The sequence below is a fragment of the Myxocyprinus asiaticus genome, chromosome 9 (genome assembly GCF_019703515.2).
Source record: "Myxocyprinus asiaticus isolate MX2 ecotype Aquarium Trade chromosome 9, UBuf_Myxa_2, whole genome shotgun sequence".
Taxonomy (NCBI): Eukaryota; Metazoa; Chordata; class Actinopteri; order Cypriniformes; family Catostomidae; genus Myxocyprinus; species Myxocyprinus asiaticus.
The window spans coordinates 1289339-1305000 of NC_059352.1; the positions used below are offsets into that span (position 1 = coordinate 1289339).

The 15662-nt window shown below is 42.3% G+C and overlaps 1 protein-coding gene across 8 annotated transcripts in view; it reads right to left on the reverse strand.

The window, feature by feature from the left end:
- The window catches only part of LOC127445764 (R3H domain-containing protein 2-like), a 76533-nt gene that overhangs the window by 58940 nt on the left and 1931 nt on the right, over positions 1-15662 (reverse strand). The window contains exon 1 of one of the 8 annotated variants that reach the window (XM_051706057.1): positions 3276-3295. The exons of the other annotated variants lie outside the window; for them this stretch is intronic. The gene's annotated coding sequence lies outside the window, so the exon portion shown is untranslated. Of the gene's footprint in view, positions 1-3275; positions 3296-15662 lie in introns of those variants that run through there. 8 annotated transcript variants of the gene reach the window in all.

The following is a 15662-nucleotide window of genomic DNA, read 5'->3' on the forward strand; positions in this document are numbered from 1 at the left end:
CGGGGAGGACCCGCCGGCAGTCGGGGCTTAAGGTGATGTACGTCATGCCGGGGGCTCCCCGGCCTGAGGCAACGCCGGGAGGAGTGTAGAGCAATGCGTGATTACAGTTGGAAAGATGCCAACTTCTTTTTCAAATGCCCAAAGTATACAAACAGGGTTGATCTATTAAAATTTTGCTTAAATATAATTTCTATGTAAACACCTGTGACCTTGCTGACTGTAGGCCTGCAGAGCCCCCTTGAGGACAAAACTGGAGCGTGTAAAATTATTTTACAAGCTGACACAAACTGATAGAGTGGCGTGTGACGCTGCGAAATTCACCGCCCAAATAGAAAAATGTACCCGCATTTGGCGTTTGCCGGGTGTTAATTTCGGACCCTGATGGTAATGGTGATGTCTGTGGCATATCTATTTTAGAGAAATAAAATGGAAATGTAGGGTTCTTATTTGAAAATATGGCGGGGTATAATTTTGTATCGGAACATTTGTGTTTGGTAATGTTTAAAATTTTTGGGCAAATGTTTACATTTATGCAGTTGCTCAAGACTCAACGACATTGTATGCAACGACTTCAAATAAGACTGATGGACTACAGAGAACAAAAATGTTGTCGCATCCGAAGGCGGAGACGGCGTCTGTGGCTGAAAAGCATAATGTGTCGCTACAAAGAGGTCTGCACGTTTCCGAAGGAGGCTGGTGATTTTATCGTACATAACGGAATTGCTTACTGTTCCTTTAAAGGGGCATTCAGTAGTTCTCTAGCTAGCGTTATCATCGCTCTTCTTCGTGTACTTTAAGTACCGATGTGACAGTGGTGTTAGACGCTATACTGCCATCTATCGCTGTGGATCAGCATGATCATCTCTGCTGCCCCCGCCAGCTCTGGAATATCATTTGCATCTGGAAAATGTCAGAGTTTGAGGTAATTTCAAAAGTTATTTATTCCTACTATAATATAATTGCTTTGCCTAGTGAACATGCTTCTACTGTTATGGACAGATTATTATTGTCCCTCGTATCAATCATCTTTGGAGACGGTCTACGTTTCACGTTGTTTCTAAACACAGTTATTACCTTTATTAGAGAATTGCTTAGAGTAAAATAAACCTCAATTATCTAGCAATACAGAATGTCGAGGTAAAGGAAAGATTAGTATAGTTTTTGATGATCAAATTTAGGATGTCCATGAACATTGAAGGGGGTGACCAGCACCATGTAGAATAAAACACTTTTTATAGAAAACTATTATGAGTAGGCTTCATCTCATGCGAGTGTACACCATTCGGATCAAACTTTACAAAAACACAATTCATTCGTGTGATGAGGAGGAGGGCGTGGCCAGGCTGTGATGATGCACAGCCGGCGCTGAATCAGCTGATCAGCAGGAGAGTGAGATGAAGGGGCGACGGAGGCGCCAGTTTGAGAGATAGAGAGAGACGCACATGGCCAAGATGCATGTGTGTCTGTGTTTGTTTTATGTTGAGTTTCTTATTAAACTTTGTTTACTGTTCAGCCGGTTCCCGCCGCCTCCTTGCCCGTCCTTTATCTGTTACAGTGGTGCTGAAACCTGGGAGGGAGGAGGGAGTCCTCGCCACTACCATCCACCAGGGGAGCAGCCACGGCCGTCTGCCTAGGGACGGAAGGGTTGCTGCCGGCCGCCGAGAGCCGGAAGAACCGCTGCTGTCCGCCGAAGAAGTGGAGGAGCAGCTCCGCTAGGGGACGGAGGACTCGCTGCCATCCGCTGGGGAGGAGCGAGCTGGCGTCTGCCAGACGGCGGAGGAGCGGTTGAGGGTCGGGCGACAGCGCGTCCGGAAGCTGGCGAGCAAGTTCTTCTCTCTCCGTCTCTCCCTCTCTCTCTCTCTCTGTGTCTCTGCTCGCCCTTTCCCTCTCCCCATGCCTCCCGTCGTATCTACCCCCAGGTTCACAGAAGGCAGGGTGGACCACTGGCTGACAGAACAGCCAGAAGGGCAGCGTTTCCCCTCCAGAGATGGAGGGTGGTGGAATTGGTCAGACCGGACCTTTCAAAACTGATAAAAACAGTAGAAATCTTTTTAAATCTTACTGACAATAATGGTTAAAGTGGTGTGATGTTCGTAAATAAATATAAAATATACGGCAATATCTGCAAAAGGCTGATACCTTTATGAGGAAAGTTTTCAGAAATTTCCCATATGTGCCATTTCCACTGCCTCCTCCTGATGTCCGTTATCAATCCATGCATATTCATCTCCCCCGCTCTCTCGCTCTCTCTCTCTCTCTCTCTCTCTCTCTCTCTCTCTATATCTCACAAACACACACACAAAGCAAATGCCTCTTATCTGTAAAGTGACATGAATGATGCCTTGTTCCTGTAGCAATCCACCCTCAGATTGGGGGGGATGAGGATGCAAGGACACAGTAGAAGGGAATTCCTCATTACCTCAGCAAACACCCTGCCCACTTCGCCCACTTCGCCCGCTGTCGCTCTGTATAGAGTATCCACCTGAACACAAGTGGGCAGACAGGGACCACACAACACTACACACACACCCACAACCGACTGGCCCACACCAAAGTCTTTCAACCGTACAAGCCTAATTAAATTAAAAACGGTACAATGTAAAACATGTTAAATCTCTAGCATCAATTCCACTGAGATTCCAAGTGAAAGGCTGTTTAGTGGAAACAAACTTATCCTAGTATCCTTCAAGTGAAACAATTGAATTTTTCACATCCAAACTTGCCCTATTTTTGCAACCAAACTGATGTGAGCGATTATGAATGGGAAAATAATTATGCACCACAACACAATTATACTGAAGATTCACCAGCTCCATTTGACGTCAGCGTATGATGTCAAAGCAGTTGGAGCGTCTGAAAACAGCGGTCGACAGCATGCACACACGTCGATGCATTTAAAAAAAATAAATAATACAAAAAAAACGCTAACACAAACTTCACTGCATCTCTCCCAAACTCTTTGACCTAATTTCTCCTCTCTCTCTCTCTCTCTCTCTCTCACCTCTGCTGGCTATCACAGGGTTTATGATCTTCCAAAATGCACCGAAGGATCTACTCATAATTGCGAAGATAACGTTTCAGACAGAGATGTAGTGCAATTTCAAGATCGCATTTAACCGAGAGAGTAAAGTGACTCAAGGTCCTCCATGCACCGGGAGAGAGAGATGCAAGACGCAATATAACGGTATCACTAAAATAACTCTACTAAGAGTTTTCAAATGCATGCATGCTTGCAGATATGCACCACACACTCCTTACTGTATCGAGTGATGTACCTATTCCTGATATCCTCCCCGCATCAGGTACTTGCGGTTCTGATGTGCATCTCAGGCAGTGGCACACTCGCAGAGAACAGACAGATCTCCACCTCTCCACTTAGTTCCTCCCTCGCTTCGATTCTGACGCTCTCCTGCTTTTTCTGAATGAAGCACAGTCGCTTTCTCGCTCTCTCAAAGGACGAGCATGCGCTCATTTACTCACCCTCTCTCTCCCTCCCTCGCTCTCTCTCACTGATGAGAACCTCGACACTCATGAAAACAACAAGACGAGGACTGCGCACACTGTATTTCACTGCATTAGGGTGTTATGAGTGACATCACTGTACAGCTTGGGGATTCTGAAGGGTATCAGAGAAACACACACTTAAACAGGTAACGGTCAATTAGAACAACATAATGAAGAAATAAATATGTAAACAAACAAACAGCCTGTAGTGCTGAGAAGTGAGTCCCCGAGGATGAACAAAAAATTATTTAAACTCTGATACAATACTGCAAGAGCTAATGAGGGAAACTGAACCATGTGTGTGTGTTAAAGCTGTCTACCACTAAAGTGGCAAGCTAAGATGAGGAAGATCCATTTATGTCCTTATTTACCATTATACAACAGTTAGTTCCTGTCCTCGAATCTGATTGGATGAGAGACGTTCCATGAGTACTGATGTCTCAGAACACTTGTATCACTTGTGTTCGTGGCATTATAAACTAAAGTGTAAAGGCTGTTACACATGGGACGCGGCAAGAGCAAGTGTCTAGTTAAGTTTCAATCAGAGGCACGCGGAAAGCGGCAAATCGTAGGGCCATACAGCACTCTTGCTCGTGTGATATTGCTTTAATGTCATGTGTCCATCTTAAAAGCAAACACCTCCTGGCAGTTATGTCAAACCAACACAATTTTGTGTCAGGGACTCTTGGTCATGTCAACAGTTGGCAGGCCAGCGTGGCTCTTTATTGTAAATCAATAGAAACTTGAGATGGCAGTGCATGTTTGAGCTGTCGGCATCTCTTGCTCTAACCGTGCGTTCAGACCAGAGGAGGCGAGAGCGTCAAAATTCGCTCTGGCTGCCCTGCCAACAACACTATCAAAGATTTGTGGACACTCTGACGTAGTTGAAATAGGCGGCAATGTGCGTTCGGAACGCTTAGTTTTGTGAACTATATTTAAAGGGGCCGCAAAACATCCAGACTTGCCGACTGATCACAAGTAGCGTATATCCTCATGAAATCTTTTTAATGTGAAAGTAAGAAATCGATCGATGGCAGAAAGTAATTAAATATAAATAGCTTCTTTACAGGCTATGTCGAAACCAAGCAACATCTGTAAGCTCTTGGCTATGTGTGATGTGCAGCTGGTAAAAAAATCGTGTTAAGACAAACGCTGATGGTATAAATGTGTTACCGATTGATCAGGCAGCACGGTTTTGCATGCTATGGTGCCAGAATTAGCATGCAATATATTATATATAATATTATATAAACCATAATATCCACATCATCAACTCACCTGGCATACCAACAATTTCAGGCACCTTTGTCTAAGCATCATGTGTTTTATTTATATCCCTGTAAGCAAACAGGGACAGATCGTATATTATGGGAAAACCCGCCACGGCAATAATTAGTTTCTTCTCCATTTTGTCTTCGGAACTATTGTTTGGTGGGAACCAAAGTTTACACTGTTGTGTTCTCTACAATCTCACTAGAGCGGAGCACTTCTATATTCCAACAGGTTGCCACCGAACCGCGTCAAAGCTCATTACCATAATGTTGCCCGCACTTGAACTTTCCTCTGACGCCCACAACGCCCAAGACGCGCCGGCCACGGACGCGCCGCTTCTCGCTGCCGAGAGACGCTGGCTGCCATAGAAAACGAATGACTTCCGGTCGATTTGACGCTCTTGATGCCTCTGGTCTGAACGCTCCATAACTCTCCATCTATGATGGGATGCATTACTGAGGGAAACACTGTTCAGAGCACACATCTTTCAGCCTTTCAGCCTTTCATCTGCCGCATCCTCTTCCTCATCTGTGCCACTTATGAGATGAGAGCAGTCTTAATGGGTGGGGGGTTAGGACTGACAACCAACTAGCTAATCAGTAGACACTTTTCCACTATCGGGCCAGTGCGTGTCAGGGCTATCAACTGGCCAGCCGGGGCCAACAGCCTCGGAGTCTATGAAAGTTCACCGAACCAAGGAAAGTAATATCTTTGGGCACCACTTTGTCCAATGGCCCTTTTAACGAATTTGTACTGTGCCCGCATTTTATTTATAAATCTTTTTCCCAAACCTGTACCGTTGTGCGCTGGATACACAACCTGGGAAGTTTGGCAAAACTCCGCCACTGACATTGAACAAGTGTTATTATAGTTAACGAAAAACTAAAAAACGTAAAAATAATGTTGTTAAATTATTTGCCAATGGCGGGATTCCAAAAATGGCAAAAAACACTTCTTTTTTTTCATCGTTTTTCCAAAGTTGGAGTGCCTATAACTCCAGAAGTATTAAAGATATCATACTGGGGGCCTGGGTATCTCAGCGAGTATTGACGCTGACTATCACACCTGGAGTCACGAGTTTGAATCCAGGGCGTGCTGAGTGACTCCAGCCAGGTCTCCTAAGCAACCAAATTGGCCCGGTTGCTAGGGAGGGTAGAGTCACATGGGATAACCTCCTCGTGGTTGCTATAATGTGATTCTCGCTCTCGGTGGGGCGTGTGGCGAGTTGTGCGTTGATGCCACGGAGAATAGCGTGACGCCTCCACATGCGCTATGTCTCCACGGTAACACGCTCAACAAGCCATGTGATAAGATGCACGGACTGATGGTCTCAGGCAACTGAGATTCGTCCTCCGCCACCCGGATTGAGGCGAGTCAATACACCACCATGAGGACTTAGAGCGCATTGGGAATTGGGCATTCCAAATTGGGGAGAAAAGGAAAAAAAAAATATATATATATATATATATATATTATATATTGTACAATCCTTATAGATTCCGTTTCAGCACAAACTTTCCTTTTTGTACCTTCATTTTTAAGGCCCCATTTGGTTAAATCCCAGAGATATGGGATTGTCAGTGTGGCTCCATCTGTAAATTGCTAAAGTTTACCCATTTTCAGTGGTTGAAAACCAAATGTGAGTCACATGGTGTGAAGCTACTGTCGTTTATCTTGTCCTATATCAAAATAAAATATTTTCCATTACTCGCAATCTTCGTTTGAACAATTACAAGATCTTTTACTCTGCCAGGGGTGCTCATTTTGTCAACTGCACTGGCTGATCTCCTTAACAGTGCCAAAGGAAAAGAGAATAGAGAGAGAAACTACATAAACAATTAGTCGTTATTAGTATTAACTATTAATGACATAAAATATTTTAGTAGGGGGGAATGTTCTGAATTTGGCCAATTTGACACGGAATATCCCACTAGCCAAATTGAAGATATATAGTTTTGCTATATATAAAATTCTCATCATCCACCTACTGTGCCAATGAGCCCGCCCCTGCCAGCCAGTTTGGATCTGTCTGTCTGTCATGGCGGGATGTCTTATTCTCTGTCCTGTCTCATGGCAGATAACCGACAGCCTGGCAAGGTGCTTTACCACCATAAGCGCTCCGATTCTCAGTGCTGCCCCAGTCACTGCCATCCAGCTACCATTAATGATTAACAAGCAGAAATCCATGGGGAGGGAGGAGAGAAAGAGATAGAAAGGGGTGGTCGTGCAGAAAGCAAAGAAAAACGAGGCAACAGCAAATGAGGACGAGAGAGAGAGAATACACAACAGATGAAAGGAAAGCAGGAATTAGAGGAAAAGAGGGAAAGGAAGGTGTGAGAATCTAACAGCATCACGGCTATGAGAGGCAGTGATGAGCGGGCAAGAGAGATTGCGAGCGAGGGAGGGTGGCACAGCACATGCTCGCTGCTCCAGTAGGCGTCTATAAATAGCTCTTCAAATCGCTGCTGTAAACCACCATAAAACCACACAAACTAACACACACACACACATCATTACACAACCATAAAAACACGCAGGACAATTCGAAAACTGCAATCAGCACTAAATCCGGACTATACGCCATGTTTAACCCGACAAACACACATGAAAACATAATGAAACGGCTCCTTATCAATAATACAGCAGCCCTTCCAGCTAAATATGTGTGTGAACATGCTTCATCTCACATGCATCGGTATATGTGGGAGGACTGCGCCAAACAGATCCGCAAATGCTTTTACTTCAAACCACATTTGTTTAGACAATATTACTGTGCAAAAAGTGCAACTTTAGACAAATCTCATCCTGTGTAAGGTGGTTGGAGGGTTTATGAATCACGATTCAGTTCTAAATGATTCGACGGAAACTGAATCCACGAGCCCCATTTCAATCACATCTAATTGTGTGTGTTATAAAAGTACGGCAACATAAGTTGCTATGAGGGATTTAATCTAACAGAGTTTTATTGTTTTTTAAAAATACATTAAGGGGGTCTGGGTATCTCAGCGAGTATTGACGTTGACTATCACCACTGGAGTCACGAGTTTGAATCCAGGGCGTGCTGAGTGACTCCAGTCAGGTCTCCTAAGCAACCAAACTGGCCCGGTTGCTAGGAAGGGTAGAGTCACATGGGGTAACCTCCTCGTGGTCACGATTAGCGGTTCTCGCTCTCAATGGGGTGTGTGGTAAGTTGTGCGTGGATCGCTGAGAGTAGCATGAGCCTCCACATGCTGTGAGTCTCCGCGTTGTCATGCACAACGAGTCATGTGATAAGATGCGCGGATTGACGGTCTCAGAAGCGGAGGCAACTGAGACTTGTCCTCCACCACCCGGATTGAGGCGAGTAACTGCGCCACCACAAGGACCTAGTAAGTAGTGGGAATTGGGCATTCCAAAATTGGGAGAAAAAGGGGATAAAATAAAAAAATTAAAAAAGCATTAGTCAAGAACCTACACTAAATTACTGAAGTATACAAATGTTTTGAAGAATTGTGTTACTCAAAATGTAATTCAAATTGTTTTTTAATAAAGTAGGTACATTCACAAGCAGTGCCAGTGGTGCCCAGCTGGCACAGATTTTTGATTCAACAGGTATGCTAAATTATAATTCAAGGGTGAGCTGATTGAGGCTGCAATGGTGACAAACAGTAGTTCTGGACAATATGCTGGAGGCAACAATAATTAATTTACCATCTCATCACTAGGCCAAGACAGAATCGGCAGACTTTTCTGTGCATTCACATTACATTTTCTGCTCTGAATTTAGGGGGAAATCTGTGCAATTCTGTGGAATGGATTTGAAAATGGTACAATAATTTAAATGGAGCTGAGAGCTTTGGAAGCCCATTTCTTCCACATTAAAAAAAAGTGCTACAAAGATACAAAGTCATCATTTTGTCAATTATTAGATTAAAAAAGTAATAAATATGAGAAGTCAAAGTGTTGGGATATTAAGACACAATTATAATTTTTGAGATACACACACTAGCGCTCTAAAGATATATTCAATAACTCACAAGATGACATCTGATGAAACCGCATATCAAAGCACACATCCCGACTGTCGCTAATTGCGACTAGAGTTTAAATTATTGTTGCAATCATTTATTTTTGGTCGCATTTGCGACCATTTTAGTCGCAGTCTGGAGCCCTTGTTATGCGGGTGTAGATCCTGTGTGGGTCTGATAATAAGTTGGAAAACAATTTAAAACACTCAAATTGTTTACGGACATCATTCTTTTATTTTTCCTCTCCCCTTTTCTCCCTAATTTGGAATGCCCAATTCCCAGTGCGCTCCAAGTCCTCGTGGTGGCGTGGTGGCGTAGTGACTCGCCTCCATCCGGGTGGCGGAGGACGAATCTCAGTTGCCTCCGCGTCTGAGACCGTCAATCCGCGCATCTTATCACGTGGCTTGTTGAGCGCGTTACCGCGGAGACGTAGTGCGTGTGGAGGGCGACACTATTCTCCGCGGCATCCACGCTCAACTCGCCACACACCCCACTGAGAGCGAAAACCACATTATAGCGACCACGAGGAGGTTACCCCATGTGACTCTACCCTACCTAGCAACCGGGCCAATTTGGTTGCTTAGCAGACCTGACTGGAGTCACTCAGCATGCCCTGGATTCGAACTCGCGACTCCAGGGGTGATAGTCAGCGTCAATAGTCACTGAGCTACCAAGGCCCCCTATGGACATCATTCTTTAAAATAGGATGGCTGCATTAAACTGACAGGTGTAGAATGATCACAGGGAATTCGAGTATAGCAGAGTATAATATTCAACTAAATTAAAACTGAAGTACGTAATTTCTGCGTCACTAGCGCCACCAAACAGAATAGCAAAAAAAAGTTTTCAAAACAGCTGCTGAAGCCAACCCTCGCCTGCTAGTGTTCAAACAGTCAGATCGTCCCGCCCCCAACTCATGCCACTGGCTGAGTAATATTTGTGGGGCGGGTCTAAGTGGATCGCTCAAAACAAACAGGAATTTTAAAAACACCACAGAGACACAGAAAATTGTCCTATGAATGGCTTATTTATAGTTGTCTCTGCATATTAAACTGGGATGGAAGAAAAAGTTACATACTTCAGCTTTACCACAATTGCAATTTAAACATTGTTTAGAATTACAATATAATGCATATGTGTTTCCATCCTCATGTTGTTCCAATCATGTACATATTTGGTCTGTGGAACAAAAAATGAGATATTAGCCAGAATGCTAGCCTCAGTAACCATTCACTGTCCACGTATGGAATAAAGGTGCCATCAAAGTATGGCTGCAATTAACGATTATTTTGATAACTGACTAATCTAACGATAATTAGAAAGATTATTCGACTATTCGGTCGATTATTGAAATGATTAATCATTAGCTCTTAAACCGACTTTTCAGCTTGTGCCTCGACTTACAGTTTTTCTCAAATCGCTTTGGCTCAATTAGTTTCTTGTTTACACCAGATCTGAATTTCTTATTCATTTAAGCAAATTGCACGCGTTTTGGCACATGTGTGCAAAAGAGTAAGTACAACATCACCTTTAAGGCTGTTTGGAAAGTTTGGAGTGTGTCTGGACCGTTAGCTGCGTTTTCTTCCTCTCTTCATTCATACGTGGGTGGCAGTGCTGTTCTCGCGTGTCATCATAAGTGTTTCAAATGATCTCATGATGCGTTAAATGAGATCAAATAACTATTCGACAACTAAAATTTTAAAATTCGTCTACAAATTTTATTGTCGATGTTGTCGATAACGTCGACTAATCGTTTCAGCCCTGCATCAGCATCCTGGCTAATATCTCATTTTATGTTCCACAGGAGAATAAAACATCATACCAGTTTGAAACAACATGAGGGTGAGTAAATGATGACAATTTTCTTTTTTGGTTGAATTACCCCTTAAAAATATTTATTCCATCATTTTTCTACATTACATTACTAAAGCATCTTATGGCTGATTTACATTAACCATCTCAGAGTAATAAATCCCAATATACTGGTAATCATGACAATGTAAACAGCACAAACTGATTGTAGATAAAACCATGAACTGTAAAACAGGGTCAACCGTAGTGGTCGATGATATATTAACGAGGCCGATAAATCGGCTGATATTCTGACTTAATCAATTATCTGCATCAGCAACATAAAAATAGGCTGCTTGCATGTGAAATGACCGAGACATGTAAACGACCAGTCGCAGTTCGTTTTGTTGTTACGTGCGATCGTGTTACTACAATAACACGTTTGAGCTCATAATATTAAAGTTCTCATCTGTTTAATTCTCCCTCTCTCTCCTCAACAGTTTCCTGTAAATTTTAACTGTCTTGTCTAATGATAAAAGGCAAATATCAATAAAACTAATATCATATAACGTCTACAAATATGCGCATATCTCGTTTAAACAGATGTAATAAACCAACCTCACAAAAATTTAGCAGATCCAGCGTCCTGTGGAGCGCTCATTTATTAACCTCTAAAGCACGTATTCTATCAGCCTCTCCCCAGCAGTTCCCCGTCACTTTTAACTTTCTTGTCTAATGATAAAAAGACAAATAATAATAAAACTACTAATATATACCATCTGCAAATATGCAGATATCTCATCTAAATGGATGTCATTCACAAACCACATGAAAATCCAGCATTTTCTTCCCAGAGCGCTCATCTAATATCTCTGAAGCGTGCATTCTATCAGCGAGAATCAAAAACTTCAGGATCAAAAGTTCCTCTGATTCACAAATCATGACGGTCATTCCGTGACAATCCAAGCAGGTGATCCAGGCCGTTTAAACTGCCAGGAGCTTGAGGTTTGCGCTGGATCAGCACAAGCGCGTGAGTGCAACTTCAAGGCTGCATCTGAAATCAGGAAAATGCTGCCTCCGGAGGCTGTATACGGAAGTACGATGAAAATAAAGTGCTTTTCAAACTGTTCAGAGACCAGTTTCCTTAAGAGTTCCATTCATTCAAAACAGCTGTCAGTTAAGCCATTAACTGATTAGGCAGCAAGTCAGTTGCCTACATTTTCAGATGCAGCACAAAGTAAAAGCGCTTCTTGTGTGCTATAAGTAAATGTCTTATTCACTATGCACTGTATGTACAATTGGTTTGATTCAGTATTTTTGGAGTAAATGCGATTGCTAGCGTAGACGTGCCATCCATGGTTGCTGGACTACTAAGTGTACTGTTATTTCTTCCTTCCTAATATATTAACAATTTCTTCATGTGCAACTAAATTACTAAAACTGGTTGACTAAACAGAAATCTGAAGAAAATGCTATCTACCATTTAAAATACAATATTATTTTTGTCGTTTTGTGTGAACTTGTGTAAATATAGTGCTAAATAAGAGTTTACATTTTTAGCAATTTATGTTTGTTATTTACTATATTAAATTGTGTTACATATCCACATTCAACCACTAGTCAACAGGACTCATACGAGAGTCAGAACGGCAGTATTCATCAGTGAAACAAAAAAACGCTGATAATTAAGTGTTTCTGTACTTACACCAACCAGCAACCACACTTGTGAATAATTCAGCACAGATTGATTTTTCTCATTTCTGAAGTTGTTTGCCTATGTATTAGCAGAGGGAAGAGAATAGGGTTGGGAACCGAGAAACAAATCTTGTTCAGAACCGGTTCCATTCTTTAAAAAAAATACCGGAATCGTATGATCTTCATGACTTTCGGTTCTGTTAACAGTTCTCCAGCGTGCAATTTTCCAACGTGGCTGGAACACCGTCCTCAAATACTCTGTTGAGCCGGTACTTTTGAATCTACAGCGTGAAACATACAGCGCTTCCAGTATACAAGTAATCTTCTGGCACTTTTCCACTGCATGTTACGGTTCGACTCGACTCTGCTCGCTTTACTTTTCTGAGCTTGCTTTTCCACTGCAGTTTAGTGCCGCCTCAATGTGGGTGGGATTATAGGCTGATCGTCATAGTTGCGCAGCCTCTACTGCCGTGACATCATCTTAAACGCAACACAGACACACAACAAAGGAGCAATGGAGGATATAACTAAATAAAGTGAAGCTTTCAAGCAGAATATAGAGTTAATGTAACCAAACGTACCATCCTCCATCGTGGACTCCTTAAACGCCATGGCCGAGTCCAGGGCACTCTCCCTCCCATTGCTCGCCAGTCTATTGCCATAGATAGCGTCCATTTGGTCAAACCATTTCCACTTTCTTCTGTTTGAACCACTCCGGCTGCTAGGTACTATCCACAGTGGAAAACCCCCAAAAAGCGAGCAGAGGCAGAGTCCAGTCGAGCCGTACCGTGCAGTGGAAAAGCCCCATTATACTGATGTGCAAGTTATGAATGTCCAACTCGAAATTAAATAAGAAATGTTGGTAACAGACAGCAGAGGGTAGTATATTCTCATTTCTAAATCATTCTTTAAAAAAAAAAAAAAAAGTACTAAAAGAATTACTGGAATCGTTACTGGAACTGTTAAGGAACTGGAATCGTTAAGAGGAATCAGAATTGTAAAATTCCTTACAATTCCCAAACCTAGAACAGAATGTCTTTGACCACAAACAGGAACTACGACTTGGATATAATCTGATGTCACCTTTCAGGACAATTCAGTTGTTTATATTGAAGGCCACTACCTTCTCTCACTTACAGTTTCTTCCATGTAAAGCCAAACACAAAACTCTACATATAGACAATAACCTCGTGCAGTGGCAGATTTAGGCATGGGCGACATGGGCAATTGCCCAGGGCAGCATCTTGTGGGGGGGTGGTACGAGGCACGAGGGGGTGGCACGAGGGGGCAGTCAATTACAACAGTGATGGTCAAAAGATGTTTACAGGGACCTGGGTATCTCAGCGAGTACTGATGCTGACTTCCACCCCTGGAGTCATGAGTTTGAATCCAGGGTGTGCTGAGTGACTCCAGCCAGGTCTCCTAAGCAACCAAATTGGCCCGGTTGCTAGGGAGGGTAGAGTCACATGGGGTAACCTCCTCGTGGTCACGATTAGTGGTTCTCGCTCTCAATGGGGCGTGTGGTAAGTTGTGCGTGGATCGCGGAGAGTAGCATGAGCCTCCACATGTTGTGAGTCTCCGCGGTGTCATGCACAACGAGTCACGTGATAAGATGCACGGATTGACGGTCTCAGAAGCGGAGGCAACTGAGACTTGTCCTCCGCCACCTGGATTGAGGCGAGTAACAGCGCCACCACGAGGACCTACTACGTAGTGGGAATTGGGCATTCCAAATTGGGGAGAAAATACATTTTTAAATAAAATAAAAAAATATATATTTTTTTTAAAGTTTACAAAACAGGCACTGTTTGCAGACATCGATCAACACGGGTGTTGTACACTGGCAATATTTGTCAATAATGCGTACAAGGGTTTATTTAAAATGTGCACGCAAGTTCCTTTGATTAATGGCTTTAAAATGCCGTTATAGTAATACACTGATACATGATTAATCATTTACACCAACATCACCCAGGGAAAGAGCCGCAGGAGAGCCAAAATGGCACACACTCCCTTCCAGTGCCAATTCGGACAGACATGAAACAAGAACTTAAGCGTTTGGGGAATTCATGTGGGATTTCCACGTATGATTAAAATACTCAAGCAGCATTAACACAACATCCCTTCTTGTATGCATTCTAATAGCAAGGTTATTCCTTTTATAGTGATGTACAGCTTCCGAATATTGAATATATGTTAAGATTAATTTGAAGTGCACTTTATGTTGATGCATGTAGCGTAATAGTGCAGGTATTAAGTTAAAATGTTGATTTAGTCATTAGAGAAAATGTTAGTTTGTTTTTTAGTTAAGGACCCTGACGAAAATGAACCATGGTTTTACTATAGCAATATTGTAGTAACTGCTGTCACCGTTGTTTTCTGAACAGAAATTATGGTTTTGATATAATTAACTGTGGTTTTATAACAGTAACACTATAGTTACATATAGTGACCATGATTTTACTATATATTGTAACAGTAACCATGTTTATATTGTGGTTATTATGATTTTTACTACAAATGCCATGGTTAAACTGGTTACTGTTGGAAAACCATAATTTTTATTAAAAGTGCAATATGTAACAATTTTCACGTAATATTCGCCTTTTTTTGCCAATGTGTGAACGGCTTGTAATGCAACTTAAAAAATGAGCCCTTCCAGGACATCCTAGGTTGCCTGTTAAAGCCAGTAGACTGATTTTCATGTGAAGGGAGCGGGTCACTTATGCGCGCTCCCGAGAGCCTTGCCTCAGACAGTAATAGCTTCTCTTCCACTTTTCAACAGCGACAACAAACTGCAACACTAAGTAACGTTATTTTAGAGATGGAATCCAGCAAACGTCCGGCTCCCAGCACAACACCGAATCCTACACAAACTCAAGAGTTAGCCAAAAAAAAAAAATTAAAATTAAAAAATGTGTGCTTTCAGAGGCTTTATATGGAGTTAGGATGAAAATAAGGTGCATTTCAAACTGTTCTGAGACCAGTGCAGACAGACAGCACACTGGAGGTTAAGTCATTCACTAAATAGGGAGCAAGGGAGCATCCTATAGCTCTCTATGCAGTTAAGTGCATTCACTCCTAAAATCAGATCAAAAGTTCAGTTTCAGGCTGCAGATGATGTTTGGATCACTCAACATGTTTGACAGACATGTGACAATGATAATCAATACATAGATTCAGAATTTATAATGTATCATTTTATTTTAACATGGTTGACAGTGATTGGATGATGCTGGACATTACTTTGAATCAGAATTAATTATGATCATTTCTGATGTAATGTCTGTAACATCTCAAAAACATGAATAATCAACACTCCTGGAAACATAATAAACTATTTGATGAAAAAAATCTGACTTTCTATAGTTTGATATTATTTAAAAATTCACA